At 39.2% G+C, this 22,530-nt stretch overlaps 1 long non-coding RNA gene across 1 annotated transcript; it reads right to left on the bottom strand.

Annotated features, from left to right (window-relative positions):
• Positions 1–3,061: 3,061 nt before the first annotated feature.
• Positions 3,062–21,561, bottom strand: LOC141571720 (uncharacterized). The gene is made up of 3 exons (XR_012496791.2): positions 19,849–21,561; positions 15,976–16,080; positions 3,062–3,182 (listed from the first exon to the last, which is right to left on the bottom strand). It is a non-coding gene; the product is annotated as an uncharacterized LOC141571720 (long non-coding RNA).
• Positions 21,562–22,530: the final 969 nt, after the last annotated feature.

The following is a 22,530-nucleotide window of genomic DNA, read 5'->3' as shown; positions in this document are numbered from 1 at the left end:
TTTTGCTAGGTTCTTGGCATTTTTCTCATTTAACCTTCCCAGTATTACTGCCACATGGGTGTTTTAGGGAACTGAAATAACTTGCCCAATTTCTGTGTGCTAATAAATGGTCCAGCAGGGATTCAACACCCATCCTTGGCCAGTCCAGAGCCTGTGAATTCATCTTCCTCTCCAGAGTCCAGGATAGTATGCAGGAGTCGGTATCTGTTATAACTGCTCCCCGTTTTGCATTACAACAACATTTTACGCATGTCCCAGACTATGTTATAATTTATACATCTCTTTCCCTCAATAGACTGTAAGTTCCTTTTTGCTTCAGATTCATTTTTCTTTCTAATTTCTGAGCCTTCAGGACAAAGCAGATACAAAGTAATTGTTTGTGGAGAAAGTAAATGAGTATTGCAATACCTTATAGTCTTCCCAGCTCAGTTCTCTGAAGATTTATTTCAGGATCCTTATGGAGTGCTGAGGTCTATATTTCCACCTACTAATAATCCTAACTGTGCCAACTGGAAGAACACATGTTTCCTTCATGAAAAAACACGCTCTTCTTTTGGCATCAGAGAGCTGTCCCACTGGGCAGCAGGTCTGCTGTGCCTGCAGAAGAGGGTGGCAGCACTCAGTGTCCCCTGAGCCCAGCCAGAGGTCTGGCAAGGCACTTCGAGGTGTGGGACACAACATCTTCTGTAGGGAAATTCTGGGTAAGGCAATGATTGCTAAAGAGTGGAACTGATTAAAGTGAGGGCAATTAGTCACCCATGGGGAAAGTGTGGACTGGGGGTTCCTTGCATACAGAAGTACGTAGCTTCAGACGAAGTGAAACTCAAAACCAGTCACCAAGGCTTGGAAGAACATGGGGGAAAGGACGAGGCTAGTTAGGGAATTGAAGTAATGAAGTAATGGTTTGATTTTTCTCAAGGTAGTTTGGGAAGCAATATTTATAAAGGAATAAACAAGAGGAATAAAACCTAAGAAAGAGGGTCTCAAAGACTGAAAAGGAAAATAATCATAGAATCGTGTAGTTGGAAATTAATTTAGAAGTCACTTACAATACCACTTAGGATTCAATTTCCCTTTATCTTGTTCCTCTTCCTAAGATAGGCAGGGGCCAAGTGAGGAGCCACCAATGCCTAGAGTAGGGCAGATGGAGGGGCTGGTGGTACAATGCCTATTGCCTGCACCTGTGCAAAGAGAGAGAGCAGATAGATAGTTCTAGCTCCTGGGAGAGCAAGTGCAAAACTACACAAAGCTGCCCCGAGAACAGAACTAAGGCATACATCCAGAATGAGGAAAAACTGAGAGGTAGGAGCAGCAAGGCATGCAACAGGATGGCAGCCTGATGGAATTCCAGACACAGAATGCTAGTGACCAAAATGAGCTTTTGGTAAGAACCACAGACGCGGACATGTGTGACCTGGTTTACTTTCAAGGAATGGGATGGATTTAGGTGACTTTCGCCTTCTGCTTAAGTATCTCAAAGACTAGGCTCTTGAGTTTGGTAAGGAAACACCTAATTGTTAGAAAATTGTTCAATTTCTAGAGCCAAAATTGATCTTTTTCTGACTTTTGCCCAATCAAAGTTCTGCCCGCTGGAAAAAGATTGAACAAATTTAGCCCATTGTGTGCATGGCTTCCCTTCAGCCACTTGAATGCAGGGATCATGCCGTTAGTGGTTTATTCTCCCAGCCAAATAGCTTTGCTTCCTTTAAATGTTATCTTTGTTATTAGGATCATAAACTCTTAATCAGGCCATGGTCATATTCCAATGTTTGAATATCCTTTTAAAAATGTTGCATCCATAACTAGACATAATACCGCACAAATACTTTGAGTTTCTTTACCTATTATCTATTGCTACCTAAGATTACATTAATTTTGTGAGCTGTCTTGCCACATTTGGAGCTCATGGTTAGCTCAGAGCCAGCTATAACCCTTAAGCCATTTTTAGATGAACTATAGAAAATGGATATGAATATGACTATTTTATTAGGTTGAGTTTCCCCAGAAACAGACCCTGAGAAGAGGATTTGAATGCAAGTGTGTATTGAGAAAGGGACCCTGGGAAGCGCAAATAGGAGGTGGGAAATGAGGCAGCAAGCCATATGCAGACAGAATGGGTGCATTACCATTCAGGTTACCACTGCTGGACTCAGTCCCACTTGAGACCCTGGGAGACAGTGGAGAACATGCCTCATAATTGTCCCATAATTGAGCATTTAATCACCAATTCTTGTCATGGTTGAGGGGTGCTGGGGAGAGAAGTGCATGTTAATTCCAGTTACTTCCAGTGAATCTAAGATGCATGCACTTATCTCCAGAGAAAGCCTTCAGGCAGAGCTGCAGATGCTGGCAGTGGAACCCAAGAACTGGCAGTGTGGGGAAAGTGAGTGTCAGGGCAAGGCCGGATACTAGTGCTGTCTGCTATTGAAGTGATGTGGAGATAGAGATGATACATAGATAGATAGATGATAGATAGATAGATATAAATAGATGATAATAACATAGACACACAGAGATACAGACAGCAGTACAGATAAAGAGATGAAAACAAAAAGTTGTATAAGGCCAGGCATAGGTGTATTCAAGGGATTGAAGTGAGAGCAAAGGCTTCTAGCATCAACTAAAGAAACTACTCTTTCTTTATAGCAAGGGGAAAATCACAAAAGAAAATTAAAATGCAACTGTCCTTTAAACAAATTTGTGGTAACCTCTGGATCATTTATTTGCAATAATTTCTTAAATTTGGTCATTTTCCTATTTAAAAAATTAATAAAATGCATGGAAGATTTAGAGAATTAAAGAAAAAAATCTGTAGTCGCATTATCCAAATATTAACATCACAGATATTTTGATTGCTCCTTCTAGAGATTCTCATACAAATAAGTTTGGTTTCAACAGAGTTAGAACCCTCTTTCATTCACCATTTTGTTCCTGCCATTTTCATTTACCATTAAAACCTAAGCAAGTATTTCCACTTGGTCAGAACTGAGGAATCACCCACTCGTGGAGTAGGCAAAGTTCCTTCTCCCCATGGAATCTGAATCCAGGAACCTTTGGGGAGTAATTCATAGCGGATTCCCAACTGAGGTTAAAATATAGAGCAAGTGCAAATATATAGCAGCATCGCTGAAAGACGGGAGAGTCCGGTGGAAGCTGAGTTATGAGGAGGGGCCACAGATCACCTGAAAAGGAAAACATATGAAGTCATGAGAAAAGAGGAAGGACTCTGGGCAAGAAGCAGCACCATTATGTATATATATATAAAGAAGACGTGATATATACATATATATATATATGTATATATCACGTCTTCTTTATTAAGTGAAATAAGTCAGACAGAAAAAGCTCAGAACCATATGATTTCACTGATATGAGGGATATAAAACTGAAAACAACAAAGGAACAAAACAAAGAAACAAAGAAACAAAAACTCATAGACACAGACAATAGTATAGTGGTTACCAGAGTGTAGTGGGGGAGGGGGGTGGGAGATGAGGATAAAGGGGATCAAATATATGGTGATGGGAGGAGAACCGACTCTGGGTGGCGATGTATAGATGATGTATTACAGAGTTGTACACCTGAAACCTATGTAACTTTACTAACAATTGTCACCCCAATAAACTTTAATCAAAAAACAAACAAACAAAAAAGAATCAGCACCAGGGCGTGGGTGGACAGGGGCTGTCATGAAGTCCATCAGATCCCAGTGCACCCAGCCTTGGAGAGGGCTGTGTGGCTCAATGGCAAGAATGGATCTCGAGGGGCCTAACAAGTTTTTCAGCCCCACCCCTGCCCCCCCACATAGCAAATTTAGAATAAGCCACAAGAAGGGGCAGGGATCTCCTTGTAACCCAGCAGGAAAGATAAGCATCGCAGATCATGAGGGTGAGAACTCCTGTTTTGGGGGACAGGTTGGCAGAAGCCTGACTTACAGTGGCACAGGTGACATCAAAACAGAGATTAGGAGCAGGTGGTACTGAGCTCTTAACAGCAAGGGAAAGAGCCTCGAAGGATGTTAGAGGTCAAGGGTGGGTCAGTGCCACCATGTGGGCAGTCAAAGCCAGGAAGAGATGTGGATAAGTGGTTGTGGAGAGATATGGGGATTGCCCGATGAAACAAGTAACTGCAGGCAACAGTCAAAACAGATCGCAAAGCCGAAGCTGAAACAGAGGAAGGCAGAGGTGCAGACTATGTGCAAATTATATGAAAGACCATGCTCTCTCTTCAAAGGCAATTGAATTGGGAAACGCATTGGTATTTGCCATGTGGCATGCAGGGGCTTAGGGTAAATTATTCAAGTGACCTACTTAGTGTTCACAAGCTAAAAGCATTTCTTATTGACATTAACAGAATATTACATAAATTCATTCATTATGTGGCTATCTAGCAATTTATTTATCCATTCCCCTATTGTTAGACATTTAGATTGTTTATAATTTTTTGACTCCTATAACTGGTATGAGGAGTTATTTCACACCAAAGGTTTGTTTTATGTATATTTCTTTAGGCTGGTGTCTAAGATTATAAAATCAGGTTAGTTATTCGGTAGTAATTACTATGTATTCCCTGCCAAACAATATGCATTTTATAGCACAATTAACTTTGTAACATAATTTGAGGTAGGATATATTCTCAGTTTATAAATGAGAAAACTGAGGCTCAAAAAAGATGAAGTAACTTGCCTGAGATCACAAAGCTAGTGGGACATAGAGCGGGTGATACACTCCCTGGGTCCCAAAGCCCACCCTCTGAACCACTGTATTACCGGTATGCTGAAAATTATGCTGAAAATTATGCTGAAAATTATGCTGAATATAATGTTGAAAATACTGCACTGGAAACTGTTCTGAAAGCTCTTGATACAAATAAGCACACTTCATTTGAGTAGCAAAGTAATGGAAAATTTATATTGCTTGCTCTAGAATCACCAGTTGGGAAGTGGGTATGAATTAGCTCCAAAGGGCTCCTGGATTCCACGGAGCTGTGAAGTCTGTTTAACCGCACAAGCAGAATTATTGCCACGTATTGAATCACAATGGAAGGCTACCGAGAGAAAAAAATTCTCACTTAAAGTCCCCGTGTATTTGTATTAATTTATAGAGGTGTTAGAAAAATTGACATAAAATATTGTATTTATTGACATAATTATTGTATTCTATGGTTCTGCACCTTAATAAATAATACGCCATTTCTAAAGTAACTTGTTTACTGGGAATTTCTTAAAGGGTTACTCTTTTTTTCTTTTTAAGTAGGTCACTATTACTTCCAAAATGTTTACTAAAAGAATTTAGAGTAAAAAAAGAAAGAAGAAAACGTAAAGAAGGAATGATTCTTCTCCTCAAAAATGTGAAAAGTTCAATTAGTGGATGTAAAGATCGCTAAATTCCTAATAAGGGTCACTTAACAATTATAAAATTGATATCAACATTGTTTGGTTATCATTAAAACTTGAATATATTAGCTACTTCCTTTAAATAAATTCAGCTCTCGTGTTTAATAGACTGAACTCACTCAACAGATTCAATGTAGCTAAATGTTTCTTTCACTGCGGTGGTACATCTATCTGGATCAGGGGAAAATCACAATATATTTGAAAAAACCCTAGATTGGACATTTTTAGCTATGCCCCAAGTTAGCTGTTCAGTCATGGGTAAATCACTTAACTCCTTGAAGCTTCAGCACTTTTATGTCTAAAATAATGAGTTTGGATTATATAAAACAATAATAAATGTATTGAAAGAATTATTATGTGCCCTTATGTCCCGTGTTGTATCTTTGATATTGTTTAATCTATACACTGTGGGAAGGAGGTGTGAAGACTGCATTAATTAGGATGTGCTAGGTTGTACAAAGCATCAGGATAGAAGGGAGGGAGGGAGAGATGAAGCAAGGGGGGGGAGGGAGCGAGGAAGGAAGAGATGGAAGGAGGAAGGGAAGGGAGGAAACAGAAGACGGAGGAGAGGAGAGGGAGGAAGGAGAAAGGAAAGGAGAGGGGTGGATGAAAGTGTGGACTGCAACTTCAGCGCCTTGGTAAAATAATATTGATTTCACGCTCCCGTAAAAACTACATGTTGGTTGGGCCCCTCTCTGTCCTCCTGGTAGCAGCTGTAGGTGGAACGTGCACCGCAGTAAGGGAACTGTGCGGCTGGACACTTTAGCAGGATGTTCCTAAGAGCCAGACCCAATATGGAATGGCTTCATTTCCTGCCACACTCCTTGGCTCTAGAGCCAGTCAGCGGTCCCCTGAAATCTAACTCAAAGGGAGGCTGGGGAATGTAGTCATCCTAACGCCTGAGGATGCAAATGGTGAACGCGTTTCATTGCCTCTGCCACAGTTATTACCCTCCACCTACAGAGAGGAAAACTGGAGCTTAGATATGCTAGGGTCACAGAGCTAATGAGTGATGATGACAAAACTGAAAGGATCGCCAGAATCCAGGGCTTCCCTTAGAGAATATTAAATCCTGCAGACCTTTACGAGGTCTTATAAGTCTCCCATTGCTTCCAGCACTTCACTGCCTTGCTGCTACCTAACTTGTTCAATAACTAATTAAACATTATGAGATGTGTACGTCTGTGTGTGTGTGTGTGTGAGGGGGGTAAAATTCATACATCCACAGTATTATTATAGAACCCTAGTGATAGAATGAAATACTTTTCTAGGAGAAACAACTTACAATTAGGGAGCAGTTTCTGCTCATCCAGGCTGGTAATATCTGACTCGATAAAACACAATCTATTTCTCCTGGAGAAACAGAGAGCATTTATTACTTGATTAGATTCATTTTTATTTCTTCTGTGAAAGCATACCCTTTCATGGAGAGGGTGGCTGTAGCCTCCCTGGCAAGAGCGAACCTCAGAGGTGCAGGGCCTGAGACCCAGAGAGATGGAAATTTAAAGGGAGCTCTGACCAGTAACCCACATTCACAAATGTGGGTCTAGTGACACCTGTAGGTTGACATGAATGTTCCCAAGACACAAGGAGGATGCAATGTATGGCATTATTTACACTCACTTTTCTGATCAGGTTCTCTGCTGCACAGCTTTTCAGACAATCCCCATGCATTCTAACAGGCAGTAAAGTACCGGTCAGATGTATTGTTTCAGTCTGCTCTACCTTTGGAAAGATGGTTGATCCTCACTTCTCCTCCCCAGCACCCAGATTTGAATCTCTATATCTGAGACCTGAAACCCCAGAACTTGTAAATATATCCACCTTACCTTCCCTTTCCTATCCAACCATTCTCAATTTGCCTTATAAATATAAAGGCTAAGTTAAGGGAAATACACTCTCATGAAAGATTTAGTTTTCCCTGATTATCATTTTGCTGTTTACCACTTTTGTTGACATAGGCAGGTAAAACTGAATGATGATTTTTATTTTTCTCTGGCTCTTGTGTATGTTAAAATAATGATAGTGCAGAACATGATGTGGAATGTATAGAGCAGTTTCACTTCAAACTGTAAGTATCTCTATGCCTCACCCTTACAACCAACATAAATATGAGACAGGTTTTAATTTTATCTTCAAACGTGTCTATCTAAAGCTCAAGAAACATCACCTCTGTATATTTAAAACAAACCAAAAAATATATATTTCCAAGCTGATTCTTCTTAAGCTGAAGTCTAGAAAAAGTCCTGAACCACTGCTGAATATTAAAAATAAACGTCACCTCCATTGCTAAAATTAAAGGAAGGAGAAAAAAATATTTTTCACATTTTGGAAATTATAGGATCACTCAAGATATTGGACATAAAGCCTGATCTGTTGGTGAATTTAATTCCTAACAAATACCATTGTCCTTTATATTCAAAAATAAAGTTAAAAAGGGTGTTTATGCGTACGCCACTGCCCAGTTTGGTCATATAACTGCTCAGAGAGTTGGAAGCTCTTCCAGAGATTTTAAATAAAATGTCAACAGTGACTCGGTGTGCCACCTGGCCTGAGACCTTCATGACACAAATGAGTGTCACAATACTTTACACATTTAGTAGTTTGGTGCTGAGAAACACAGCAGGATGGGAACCTCCCAATCTAGTGATTTTCTACAATGTTCTTCCAGGAGAAGTAAACTCTCACTGTTGGAAACAGACAAACGACCAGTATTGTGGGAGTCTTTCAAGCCCCCAAGTTTTAGATAAACCAGTTAACAACAATGAATGTGGAAAATATAGTGTAGTCCCTCTCGGGCAGTGGTCTGTAAGCTGGGCTGTACTTCAGAAGCACCCAGAGAGTTTCAAAATAAATAAAACTTATCTGGGCCTAATCACCCAGTGTTTCTACTGTGCAGCTAGATTTGAGAATCATTGTGTTAAGAGTATAAGCATAGGCAATGGAGGAGGAGGAGGAGGAGGAGGAGGAGGAAGAGGAGGAAGAGGAGGAGGAGGAGGAGGAGGAAGAGGAGGAGGAGGAGGAGGAGGAGGAGGAGGAGGAGGGAGGAGGAGGGAGGAGGAGGAGGAGGAGGGAGGAGGAGGGAGGAGGAGGAGGAGGGAGGAGGAAGAGGAGGAGGAGGAGGAGGAGGAGGAAGAGGAGGAGGAGGAGGAGGAGGAGGAGGAGGAGGAAGAGGAGGAGGAGAAGAAGAAGAAGAAGAAGAAGAAGAAGAAAATTCTCGAGAGTTGTAGAAAAGTCTATTTTCAAAAAAAGTCATGTTCCCACCTATAATTCTGGCTTACATTCATATAACAAACAACTTAGGAGGCCCCCATAGAATCTGCCAAATGGAGGAAGAAAAGCTACATTAAACAACATCACACAATACTGAAAGAAATGAATTTTCTTTCCTGTCGTCATTACTCTTTATCTTCCAACTAGAACTAGTATCTTTCATTAACAGCTGGGTTTAGACTGGATATCAAAGGAGGGAAAGTGGGAATGTGAGAGGCAGTGTTGGAAGTTGAACTATATGCACCATCAACAACAAGAAAATCACAGGTTTTATTCCTAACATTTTCCTCTCCACATAACAAGGATACACTTTTTTCTTAATCTGTGTTCCATCAGACTTCTTGTGGTTCTTGTATTATCCATGAAGAATCCCATACTTGATTCATTAAGGAGCCAGTATAAAAAATGGACAGAGAGGCAGGCATTGCCTTCTGCTCTAAGAGTTCACAGGCAATTTAAAAACTAGACACGCAGACAAAAAGTCCAGGAACACAAAAGTGGGAGTGACCAGTCCTGGTGCAGTTCAGAGCCTTCCCCTGCTCCACAGGCATGGGCAGCCCTGCCTGCGTCCGCTGCATTGTCAGCCCACATAGCTTTCCCCACAGCACAGAGCTGAGCAGCAAGAGGCACTGTGGTGAGTGCATAATTAGACCATGTCTTATCAATCCTTTTATCTCACAGAGGGCTTTGCACATATTAATTTCCCAGTTAAATGTCCAATCAATGTGAATAACAAATGCTGAGTTTTAAAGGGGGGTTGTCTTCAACGCTTTCTTCTTATTCTATAACCTTTAGTAATAGAGGAAATGCAGAGGTCATCAATTTAGGTGGCATTTAATATTCCTGACACCCATCTATGAATTATGGGATTTTCTTACTGTTTTGAAAGAAGAACTATAGCGAGGATTGGGGCTCATGGGTGTGTGTGTGTGTAACATAATGCCTGTCTAGGTACTCTTAATACTACAAAGATGAAAAAGAAAGGAGCCCGTATCACCAGGAACTATAATAGACACATCACATAAGTGGTGTCATGTAATTTATTAATACATATTATATTTATTATATCATTTGACTTAATCCTTTACAATAATCTCATGAGTTTTGGTATCACTTCTTTTTTTGATTTGTAACTAGATCTTAGAAGTAAACCCATTTTCTTTTCTATACTAAAATTTTCTCCTCCCAAAATTTGTGTATAAAAACAGAATATCAAGAATATTTTATGTTCAAATAATTTTGAAAAGCCCCAGTTAAACAAAGTTAATGACACTTCTTCACTACAAGACATCTTGGAGTTTTTAAATGCAATATTCATTGAAACTTTCTAAGAGAGCTATATGTATAAAATGTTAATGCAACTAGTTAAACCAACATGCAAACCTTTATTAAAATGGCTTCACTTGAGGACTCTGTCTAGGGAAAAACCTTTTGTGAAGTTTTTTAATACTACGCTGCACTCAAAAGTCATACACTCAAAAGGGAGTTGAATAAAGCCACAGATACCCAACTTAAAGGCAGACTGTAGTCAGTCTTCTCAGAGAGGTAGAGACAGAAGCCAGGGTAATTCAGAGAAAAAAAGAAAGTATCTACAGCTGCTAGAACAGGCTGCTTAGGAAGTGTGGCATTTGTACTCCATCATCAGTCTCATTGATTTCCTCCCAGGACTCCACAATACAAACCCAGTGATTAGCAAACACAGTTGCCAAAAGAAAGCCCCTGGGCGCCTGTTAGAAGCTGGAAACTTCTTAGGCAGACTCTCAGGCTCCACCCCAGATGGGTGGTTTTTCAAGGTGAATTGTGTATACATTCAAGTTAGAGAGGCCTTGCTTTGGTTCTCGTGGTTCTCAGCTTTGCTGCAGGTGGAATTACCTAAAGAGCTTTTACAAAATTCACCCCATACTAAGTAAGTCAGAATTTCTTGGGATGGAACCCAGGCATCAGTATTTTTAAAGTATTATGGTGATTCCAGAGTGCAGCTAAAGCTGAGAAACTGGTTTAGGTCTAGGGATTACCAACAGCCTCCAAAGTCCTAATTCTAGACCAGCCTCTCTTCTCTTCTCTTCTCTTCTCTCTTCTCTTCTCTTCTCTTCTCTTCTCTTCTCTTCTCTTCTCTTCTCTTCTCTCCTCTCCTCTCCTCTCCTCTCCTCTCCTCTCCTCTCCTCTCCTCTCCTCTCCTCTCCTCTCCTCTCCTCTCCTCCCTCCTCCCCTCCCCTCCCTCCTCCCTCCTCCCTCCTCCCTCCTCATCCCTCCTCTCTCTCTCTCTCTCTCTCTCTCTCTCTCTCCTTCTTCCCCTCCACCTTCCTCTTTTTCACCCTTTCTTATCTATCTCTCTTTCTCCCTCTCGCTCTAATATTAAAAGGATCAATTTTTTAAAAAGATATAACAATCTTTCATCTGTATGCACCTAACAACAGATCATCAAATGACATGAAGCAAAACTGTAGAAGTTCAAGGAGAAATAAATCTACTCTCATGGTGGAGACATTAACACTCTTCTGTCAGCAGTGCTCATATCCAGTAGGCAGAAAATCGTTAAGAACTTAGTTGAACTCAACAATGCCATCAATCAACTGGATGCAATTGACATCTATAGACTACTTCATCTAACAACAGCAGAGCACTTGTTCTTCTCAAGCCCACATGGAACATTTGCTGAGATAGATCACATTCTGAGCCAGGACACATAATTTTTTTAAAGCATAGAAACCATACAGTGCCTACTCTCAGATCATGGTGGAATTAAACTAGAAATCAATAACAGGAAGATAACTGGAAAATTCTAGAACATACAGAAGTTAAACAACACACTACTAAACAACACACAAGTCAGAAGAGAAATATCAAGAGAAATCCAAAATATTTTGAGCTAAATGAAAACAAAAATGCAAATTATCAAAATTTGTGGGATGAAATAAAAACACTCCTTAACGGGAAATTTATAGCATTGAATCTGTACGTTAGAAAAGAAGAAAAATCTAAAATCTCAACTTAGGAAGCTAGAAAACGAGGAGAAAATACAACCCAAAAGTAAGCAGAAGAAAATAAATAATAAGAATTAGAGCAGAAGTAAATAAAATTGAAAATAGGAAATCAGTATACATGACAGATCATGACAGATCCCAATATCATGACAGATCTCATGAAAACTAAAAAGGATAATAAAATAATACTATATGTAAACAATTCTATGCCCACAAACTTGATAGCTTAGATAAAATGGATAATTTTAATAATTCCTTGAAAGACACTATCTACTAAACTCACACAATAAGGAATAAATAAAATGCTTTCAGTAAAATGGGAATAGAGGGTAACTTTCTCAGTTTGATAAAAGAAAAAAAAAATCTGCAAGCACACCTGCAGAGAATATAATACTAACAGTGAAAAACAAAGCTTTCCCACTAAAATCAGGTACAAAGCAAGGATGTCTCACCTCCGCACGCCTTGTCAATAGTGTACTGTAAGTCCTTGGTAATCCAATGAGGCAAGAAAAAGAAATCAAAGATATACAGATTGAGAGGGACAATATAAAACTATCTTTGTTTGCAGGTGACATAACTGTTTATGTCAAGCTCTGTAAGAATAGACCAAAAAAACAAAAACACAAAAAAAACAACAACATGGAACTAAATGTGATTATAGCAAGGTTGCAGGATGCAAGGTTATGATACAAAAGTCAAAAGCTTTCTTGTATACCAGCAATAAACAAGTAAATTTTGAAGTTAAAAACACACTATCATTTACATTAGCATCTCAAAAAATTAAATAGTTAGGTGGAAATCAAACAAAGTAGGTACACGATCTATACAAGGAAAACTATAAAACCCTGAAGAATGAAATAAAAGAAGAACTACATTAATGGAGAGATATTCCATGTTCATGGATAAGAAGACTCAAAATTGTCAAGATGTCAGTTCTTCCCCATTTGATCCATGAATTCAATACAATCCCAAATGAAATCCCAGCAAGTTGCTTTGTCAACATTGAAAAACTGTTTCTAAAATTTATATATGGAAGTCAAAGACCCAGAATAGCCAATATGATATTGAAGGAGAAGAACGAAGTTGCAGAAGGACTGATGCTATTCGACTTCAACACTTATCATGAATCCAGACAGTGTAGGGTCAGCAAAAGAACAGACAAAGGATCAATGGATCAGAATAGAGGGCCCAGAAACAGACCCACATAAATCAATAAATCTTGACAAAGGAGCAAAGGTAACACAATAGAACACAGACTTTTCAACAAATGGTGCTAGAATAACTGGACATTCATATGAAAAATAAAATCAATCTAGACGGACTTTACACCTTTCACAAAAAATAATTAAAAGTGGATCATAGACCTAAATGTAAAATGCAAAACTATAAAACTCCTAGAAGATAACAGGAGAAAATCTGAATGATTGGGGTATTGCAATGACTTTTTAGATACAACGCCAAAGGCATGATCCATGAAAGAAATACTTAACAAACTGGACTTCATTAAATTTAAAAACTTCTGTTCTGCGCAATACAAACGTCAAAAGAAGACAAGCCATAGACTGGGAGAAAATACATGCAAAAAGCACATCTGGAAAAGGATTGCTATCCAAATATACAAAGAACTCTTAAAACTCAACAATAAGAAACAAACAACCCAATTAAGAAATTGGGCCAAATAAGGGCCAAAGATTTAACAAACACCTCATCAAAGAAGAATTACAGATGGCAAATAAGCATATGAAAGATGCTTCACATCATAGGTCATCAGAGAAATTCAAATTAAAACAACAATGAGATACCACTACTCACCAATCAGAATGGCAAAAATCTGGAACACTGACAACCCCAGATGGTGGCGAGGATGTGAGACAGCAGAAACTGTCATTCGTTACTGGTGGGAATCAGAAATGGTACAGCCACTTTGGAAGACAGTATGCAATTTCTTGCAAAACTAACCATACTCTTATCATAAGACCCAGCCGTCATGCTCTTTGTTATTTACCCAAAAGAGTTGAAAATATGTCTACACAAAAACTTGCACATGGATGTTTACAGCAACTCCATTCATAACTGCCAAAACTTGGAAGCAATCAAGATGTCCTTCAGTAGGTGAATTGGATAAATAAACTATGGTTCTTCCAGACAATGACATACTATACAGCACTAAAAAGAAATGAGCTATCAAGCCACAAAAAGACATAAAAATCTTAAATGCATATTATAAGAAGCCAATAAGAAAATGTTACATGCTATATAATTTCAACTATATGACATTTTTTAAAAGGCAAAACTATGAAGATAGTAAAAAGATCAGAAGTTCCTGGGTTGGGGGAAGGGATGAATAGATGAGGCACAGAGGACTTTTCGGGCAGTGAAAATATGTGATATTATAATGATGGATACATGTCATTATATATTTGTCCATATTCATAGAATGCACAGAATCAAGGGTGAACATTAAGGTAAGCTATAGGGTTTAGGGCATTATGATGTTTATGTAGTTGTAACAAATGAACAATGTCAATTTAACAAATGTTGCAATCTAGTATGGGATGTTGATAATGGGGGAGGCTATGCATGTGTGGGAGCAGGGGTTATATGGGAAATCTCTGTACTTTTGTCTCAATTTTGCTCAGACTGCTCTAAAGAATAGTCTTAAGGAAAAGTTATTGTTAATTGTGCTAGGAGAGATCATGGAATAGCGCATATGGAAATAGAACTGTATGTATAGTCTTAGCATGTACACTGTAACACTTCCTATGAAATGATGTAATATTTAGAAAATACATTGAAAATAATTTCAAAAATAAAATAGGAAAAAGAAACAAAATGAGAAACAAGTGTAGAAAATTCTGATCACCATGAAATATGAATGATGAATAAGGAGAGATTATTATACTACTCTCTATGTTTTTATGTTACATTTTATTTAATGTTACATTTTAACAACAAGAAAATGATACACAGTAAAAATTGAGCCCAGAGTTATAATTCTCCCTGAGGTGATCAATTTTACCCAGATCTTGTTACCTTTGAAACATTATTCTACATATCAATAATTATATTACTGTATATCCTATTTATGAGACCATGCCACCTATTCTGTTTTGTATTTTACTTGAACTTATCTTGGGAAGTTGCATAACATTACATATGGAGCTGTATGGTGCATCTTAATGATTGCATGTGAATCCATCTCACAAGCAATTTTTACGAATGTTGTTTTATCCATTCATATGCATGATAGAGAAAATGACTTGTAGGTTAAGGAAAAAAATCAATGGAAACATTTGTTCCCTACTCTCCAATGATGCGTGCCTGACTGAGGCCTTTTAGCCATAAGCCCAATACTAATGGAAAGCTGACACATGTTCATTCCTTCCTGGTCTTTCCTTTCCCACACAGAGCCCCAAATGTCACACTTATACCTGGGTGTCTGATAAATTTATTTATTTTTTTATTCTTTTCAAAATGAATGAAATATTATCCAGTCACAAGAAGAAAAAATATTTTCAAAAGAGAAAACATATTTTTTCCCATGGTGAGAAGGAAATTACTCTAAATTAAGGATCAACTTAAAAGAAATCATTTGTATTATTCAGAAAATTATAGATACAAAATAACTTTTAGAATGAAATGCAGATTTTTTTCCAGAGGTTTGAAGACAAAAATAAAAAAGATAAAGCTATTATTCTACTTTCATTTTTTTCTTTTCTTCTATATTCTTCTAAGGTACCAGTAATCTTTGTTAAAATATTCTTTAAATATTAAATTATTAAATATTAAAAATTATAATTGTTAAGGTTATTTTCAAGAACAAAGGCCAAACATCTAACTGTAAAGGCAATTTGCACTTTCTAGTTTGAGTACATTTATAATCAATCAGGAAAATGATTAAATGAAACCTAGGGATTCAACCACAAATAACACATTATGGAAAAGTTTGTTTCACTATCTCCTAGCATACTATAACATGGAATGATAAAATTAACCCTCAGTATAAATCAAAGAAAACGGATTTTAGTTTTCCTATGAAGAGCCACAGACAATGCTACTTGTGATCCCATATCCACCTACATAAAAATCAGAAAAAAAAAGATTCTATACATCCCATATTTTTCTACTAATTATCAGCAATTTAACAGGCATTGTTGTGTAAAGTAGAAAATATAACAATTTAATATTTGTATAATTCTCTAACATTTCCTCTTCCCAACAATCCTCCTTCTTGAAGAATAAAATAATTTTTGTGAACTTTATTGTGATATAATTACAACTATACCCATAATAGGTTTCACAATAATATTGCCTTCCTTTTACCTGTAAGCACTTCCTGACTTGCTCCTGACATTCCAAGGCACACGTCCTTAGGATGTTAGTTCTGTCTTCGTTATTTCCTCAAATGCGATTTCATTACCCAAAAACCTAAAATGGAAAACGAAATCATTTAGATAGAAGGGACTTCGAGATGGCCAAACATAATCCCATCAACATCGTACTACTACTAATTAGCATTTATTGAACAACTATTATGTACCAGGCACTGTGCTGAGAACTTTTGCTGTATCATATCATTTAATCATCGCAAATCTATGTGACAGATACTGTAATTGTCTTCAGTTACTGGTAAGAACAGACCAGTTCATGAACATTAATTACCATGTTCAAGCTCACTGTAAGAAACGGTTAATTTTGTCTCCTCAGTATTTACTCACCTTTCTTCTCATATTTCTTTAAGGAACTTATCATGTCTACCTTGCTTCAGTCAATGTCATTAAGTTGAGGCCCCCCTGGCTCCTGGGCCAGGCCAACTAGAAACATTCATTGGTTGGAGGGTAGGCTCATGTCTTAAATTGGAGTAAATCCCAGGGCCAGTGTTGGTGCTTTGGGAGAAGAGGTGCCCTCATTCTGGGGAGGTCACTGAACTGCTGAGATATAAATCTGGAGCTCAGGGTGGCCATCTTGCCACCATGCAGGGACAAGTCAAAAGGAATGAGACAGACAAATTCTAAAGACATCAAGAATGCCTGAAGTCTGAACTCCTCCTAAATTTTGGGTCATATAAGTGAAAAACATTGCTTTTTTTTAAAGAATCTGTTTGAGTTGATTTGCACTTTTGCACTGGAATGAGTAATGAATCACCCAATCAATAAGCTGATACATGGCAGGGCCAGGGATTAAACCCAGGTTTTCCATTCTAATTCTCTTACATCCCAGTATTGGAATTTGATCTGATGCGCTGTTACTTCTAAAGAACTGGAACAAATTAAGACACGATTTAGCCACTGAAGGTGACTTAGCCACAGACGGTGACCCAGAAAAAGATCCCAAGTCAAAGATTTATTTGCAAGTAATTTGGTAAGGACATGTTACTAGGGAAACTAATAAAGCAGGGTGTAGCCAGAACAGGAAAAGAAAAGAATCCAAACCAGGGTGAAATTTCAGGTGCAGCCCCAACCTCAACCTGATTTGTAAGGAGCTCTGAAAGTGTCAATTACGCTGCAGTTTGTCTTGCTTCAGGCAGGAAACTAGGCTTCTTGATTAGATTCCAGTCAGACGCTGACCAATGGACTACCCTGAGTGGAGGGAACATACATTCCCATGTTCTTCCTCTCTCTGCACTTATTGGAGACATAGCTCCAGTAACCCTCTGAAGGATGGCTACAGAAAGTAAGTCTGAATTAGAGGGACCTTTCCTGGATATCTGGCACGATCAGCTTTTCTGGAGGGGGATCTTGGATAAGTCAAAACCATAAAAAGTTCTCAATAAGATGATGAAAAATTGAAGTACAACTTGTTTCCTACCTCTTTAGAATTTTCCCAAATCCATGGACAGAAACTTTACTATGATTTTCTCACATTTCTTTAGGTGCCAGAGAACATTTCCCTATCCACAAAGTTTTGACCCCTTCAAATATCTTTAACTTCACTTACCATGAAATGTATCACATCTACAGAAGGGAAAACAATAGAGTTAATATCAATAAGTTGTTTTAAAAATTAGATGACACAATGCCTTATCACAATACCTAGTACTGAGCTATTCACATGCTATAGCAAATATGGGCTGAATTGTATTCCTACGAAATGCATATGTTAAAGCTTTAACCTCTAGAACTTTTGCTGTGAATTTATGTAGAGTTAGGGCCTTTAAACAGGTGATCAAGTTAACATGAGGCCCTTAGGGTGGGCCTTAATCCAATCTGACTGGTGTGCTTATGAGAGAGAAAATTTGGACACACACGGAGCCCCAAGGATGCTTGTGCACAGAGGAAGGACCATGTGTGTCCCCTGCAAAGAGATGGCCTTCTGCAAGCCAAGGAGAGAGGCCTCAGAAGAAACCAAACCTGCTGACACCTTGATGTTTGACTTCTGGCCTCCACAACTGTGAGAAAATAAATTTTTGTTGTTTAAGCCACTCAGTGTGTGGTATTTTGTTATGGCAACACTAGAAAACGAATCCACGTGCATATCATAAGTCCCTTCCTAGTTCCTCATTCCAGTATCCCATCTTTCCTGGGTATATATCATTAGATGGCTATATGTCCTCTGCACAGTGGTGTGGGCCTACCAAGCTGAGCATTTCAGCAACAACCCTTAGAAGAGAATGGAATAGTTTTTCCAGAAGTAATTAGTAAACACACTCATATTCCACATTTTCTGACACTATAATTTAGCAGGCAGGAAATTATTTTCAAGGCTCAGAGACCACAGTAATGTCAGCATGAGGAACAGATGAAATAAAACCAGGACCCAGAGTCCAACTGCGTTTATTTTCAGAGCATTAGTAAAGGATAAGATGAAGTGAAGGTGAGATCTCTCTCTAGTCTCTCAGGTCTAATTTTGGCTCACCAACTCTATAAAAGCTATTTAGAAATATTAGGTACTTAATAGAAGCTAAACCATCTCTCCACATCATGTCCATAATTCTGAAAAATGAATCTGGTAAATCAAAGTCGTAAATCTCTTTATAACTGCTTTCCAAATCAAATGATTTCTTAAATGATTTTTATTGGAATAGTATGCCTAACAGATAAATCCAGAGACGCAATAAAGCGTTTCACGATGGAAATAGAAAAATGAGTTAAAATAATCGAACAGAGAAAACAGAACCATGTGCTCCTTTTTTTGAAATCCTAGTTAATGTCCTTGAAGAAAAGAGGAGGTCTGGCAGCATACCCAAAGCATCTTTACGTGTATTATCCCCTTTGAACCTCACTGTAGCACAGGAGATGAACAGGGAAGTAACTTAAGGCCCAAGAACTCACCAAGTACTTTGCCTGATATCATAACAGTAAGTGAAGAGAAAACTAATCAAATTTTACAGCATTTCCTATACGTAGGCAACGTATGTGATGCAACAAAGTATGTGTGCAGCACTCGAAAGATAAAGCTAAAGAGCTCAAGAATTGAATGCTAGGACAATAACAACATGAAATAAGATATATAGAGATATATCTTATTTTAAAAGATATATAGATATATCTTATTTTATAAGACACACACACACACACACATATACATATACATATATATATATACATATATATATATATATATGTATATATATATATATATATATATATATATATATATATATATATACTATTGCAATGTAAATTAGAACAAGCACACAAAAACTGAACCAATAAGATGTTATGATGTACTGAAAAAGAAAAACACAAGACCAAGAAGTGAATACTTTGAAATCTTTAGGTTGCAAGTGATAGAAAGCCTGACTTGATTTTCCAGTCAAGTTGGCAGACTAGATAAATGCTGTGCTCACCTCCTCTCAGGCCCATATTAATTACTATTAAACTACAGAACAACCATCATTGAGAATCACCTGAAGTCTAACTGAACCAAAGCCCTACAACTGTGGACATACAGAAGAAGCCACTTCAAGACTGGTAGGTGGGCCAGAGACACAGACTGGGCTTGTCCCACACCCATGTGTGACCATTAAAAATCGGGAGGAATATCTCAGCTGCGGAGATCCTCATGCCCCCGTAAGAGAAAGGGGTCCATACCAGGCTCCCCAGCCCAGGGTTCCAGTGCTGGAGAGAGAAGTCTCCATAATTTCTGGTTATGAAAACCAGAGGATATTGTGGCTGAGTGGGACAGAGGGAGGCTGCACTCCCAGGTGCTCCTCTTAAATGGACCACAGATGGACTTACTTGCTGATGGACTTACCTGGTCTGGGTTCCAGCACTGGGGCAGCGGCTGGACAGGTGCCAGGGACTTACAGGGAGGAACTGAATTGTCTAGCTTCAGAGTGAGAGCTGGAGGGGCAGCTTTCACCTGAATGGAAGAGCTGGTGGAAGCCATTATTTGTTTGTTGAGTCCGTCTCCTTCCCTGCACACAAATGCAGGCAGATGACATATCTCCATCAATCTGGCTATCACCTTTCATCTGTCCTGCCCTGGAGATTCCTGGAGACCCCACTCCACCCAGCTTTCGGACATACTCAAGCTTCTTCCCGTGGCTTTTCCATACAAACTACCTGTCTTAGCTCATGCTGCAGAATTTCATAAAATCTCTCAAAGGTTCATAAAACCCAGACAAGCAGCATCTGGCTTCAGCATGTCCCATGATCTCTGGCTGAGCAGCCCTAAGCCTGGCATTAGCAATAACTGGCCTGGTTCACAGATTTACCTGTCAAGGAACCTCTAATCCCAGTGCATATGGCAGCTACCTTTGGATTGTCCTGTGGCTCATACCAGGTGGCCCCAGGCAAAGCACAGGCTATGGCTAAACTTGGCCTATAGTGGGTTCCCTCCCAAGAGGCTGCAGGGTTGGCATAACTGGTGGTCAGCTTTGGACCAAGCTGGAGAATCACCCAGCCACCTCTAAGGACAACACACCCAAAGGGCTGATGGGCAAACACCAGAGCCCCGCTAAAGTAAATCCTCTCTGTAGGGTCAGCCTTTGCACCACAACTCCTCCACTGTAGTCATGCCAGCCCTCACAACCAATCAACCTGAGGGTCAATACCTCTAATTGATGTACAAACAGCAACCAAGGCTCAACTACAACAGGAGGGCACACACAACCCACACAAGGGACACACCTGCAACACCAGCTATGGTGACCAGAGAGACTGCACCACTGGGTCCCACAGGACACCTCCTATATAAGGCCATTCAATTAAGACTGGGAGTCATAGCAATACCCAGGAGAAAAAAGAATATTTCCACCAAAGAATAATGAAGCCACTTCTGCCAGAATCCCCCATCAAACATTTGATAACATCTCAGTCATTGTGCCTATTCATCAACCAATCTCTATAGCCAAAGGGACTGAATGTGCTTGTTAATGTAAGTCAATCAGGAACTACTCCTTGAAGAAAGCTGTGTACTATAGCATGGAGGGGTGAGTGTTTCAACCACAATAAGGATACTATCACCAGTGTAAAAGAACATAGGTGTTAGTCAAAATCCCCCCAAGATATGTATGTCTAGAAGATGTAACATTTGAGATGGGCTTTGAAGAATGGATGTGTATGGCGAAGGGGGTTGCCAGGAAGCAGACAACATAACCAGAGCTCGGTGTCAGGAAAAATACAACATTCTGTAAGATAACGTGCTGTTTACATCTGAATGAAAATGCACTGAAAAGGGGCTGTCCTAGAGTGGAGAGCAGGGGCTAGCTGATCTCATAGATTTGTTAGGAATCTGCATTAAGCAGCTTCCAAACTTTAAGAGTCTATAGATAATCAGAGGAGGAGGGACTAATAGTAGAGTGTGTCTCTTTACCTCCTGTCAGCTGGTAGGATGTCCTATCCAATATGAACAATACATCTCTCACAATGGCATCCTCCCCTGTCACCAGCCCTACCTTCCAAGAGCCTGACTGTGGGGACAGAACCCCAAAAAGCAGTTTCCAGGCTCTCGGCCTCACATAGACAGGTAGTAAATGGCCATCAACTGTGATTGGATTGCCATCAGCTGTGGCTAGTTGGCCGTCAGCTGTAACCAGTGAGCCATTGGCCACTAATATAACTGCTGTGGCTATGCTGGCAGAGGGAGGAGGAAGAATGGGGGCTAGCAAGAAGATGGTGGCTGGGCTGGCAAGCGTGGATGACGGTTTGTGGACAGTGTGGATCCAGCCTCCAGTGAGAGTATAGTGCCGCCAGAGAGAATATAGTGGTATGACTCCCCTACCTATGGCTCCGTGGGTGTTCCTTTATGGCCTCACCATATCCTGCGTTCTTGTGTGGGGAGCGGGAGCAGAGACCCCGCCTGGCACCCCGCATGACACTGACCTTACCCTGACCTATAAGATTCAGCACACCAAACTGGCTAACAGTGGAACTAGAACAGCAGACTGCCTGCTCCATCGTTTACTACACCTATGACTTAGCACAACTTATTTAGCCTATTTGAATCTCAATTTTTTTCTCATTGGGAAAACAAGAATACTAATACACTTAACACTATGAGTTGGTATGAAAATTGAATGCAAACATAGTAAACACTTGGGAAGAATAAGCTACTAATATGTTGATGGTTTATCTATTCCCATACTCAGTATGTCTTATCAAATACCCAACCCCCCCAATTCATATTTCTCTGATTATTTGGAGTGTCATACAGCCATAGAAGTACAAGAACTGTGTTGTTACATTGTCCAGCTTTAAGGAACACAAAGAGATAACTAGAGATAACTGCCATTTGGGGGAGAAATTTTGTTTTGTCTTGTTTTACTTTTTAAATTGACTTTTTAGCCAGTTTGAAGTAATACCAGACAAATAAAAAATAACAAGAGTACTATGACAAAGAAATATCCTTTATCCAGAAATCCTTTCAAGTTTGGCTAATTGTCCCAATCATGTCCTTTATAACAGCACCAGCCCCAGGATCTCATATCATACC

This window comes from Rhinolophus sinicus, chromosome 2 (genome assembly GCF_057876585.1).
Source record: "Rhinolophus sinicus isolate RSI-liver-muscle chromosome 2, RSI-T2T, whole genome shotgun sequence".
NCBI lineage: Eukaryota > Metazoa > Chordata > Mammalia > Chiroptera > Rhinolophidae > Rhinolophus > Rhinolophus sinicus.
The sequence above is the reverse complement of the archived record's forward strand: the minus strand, read 5'-3'. Positions and strand labels throughout refer to the sequence as shown.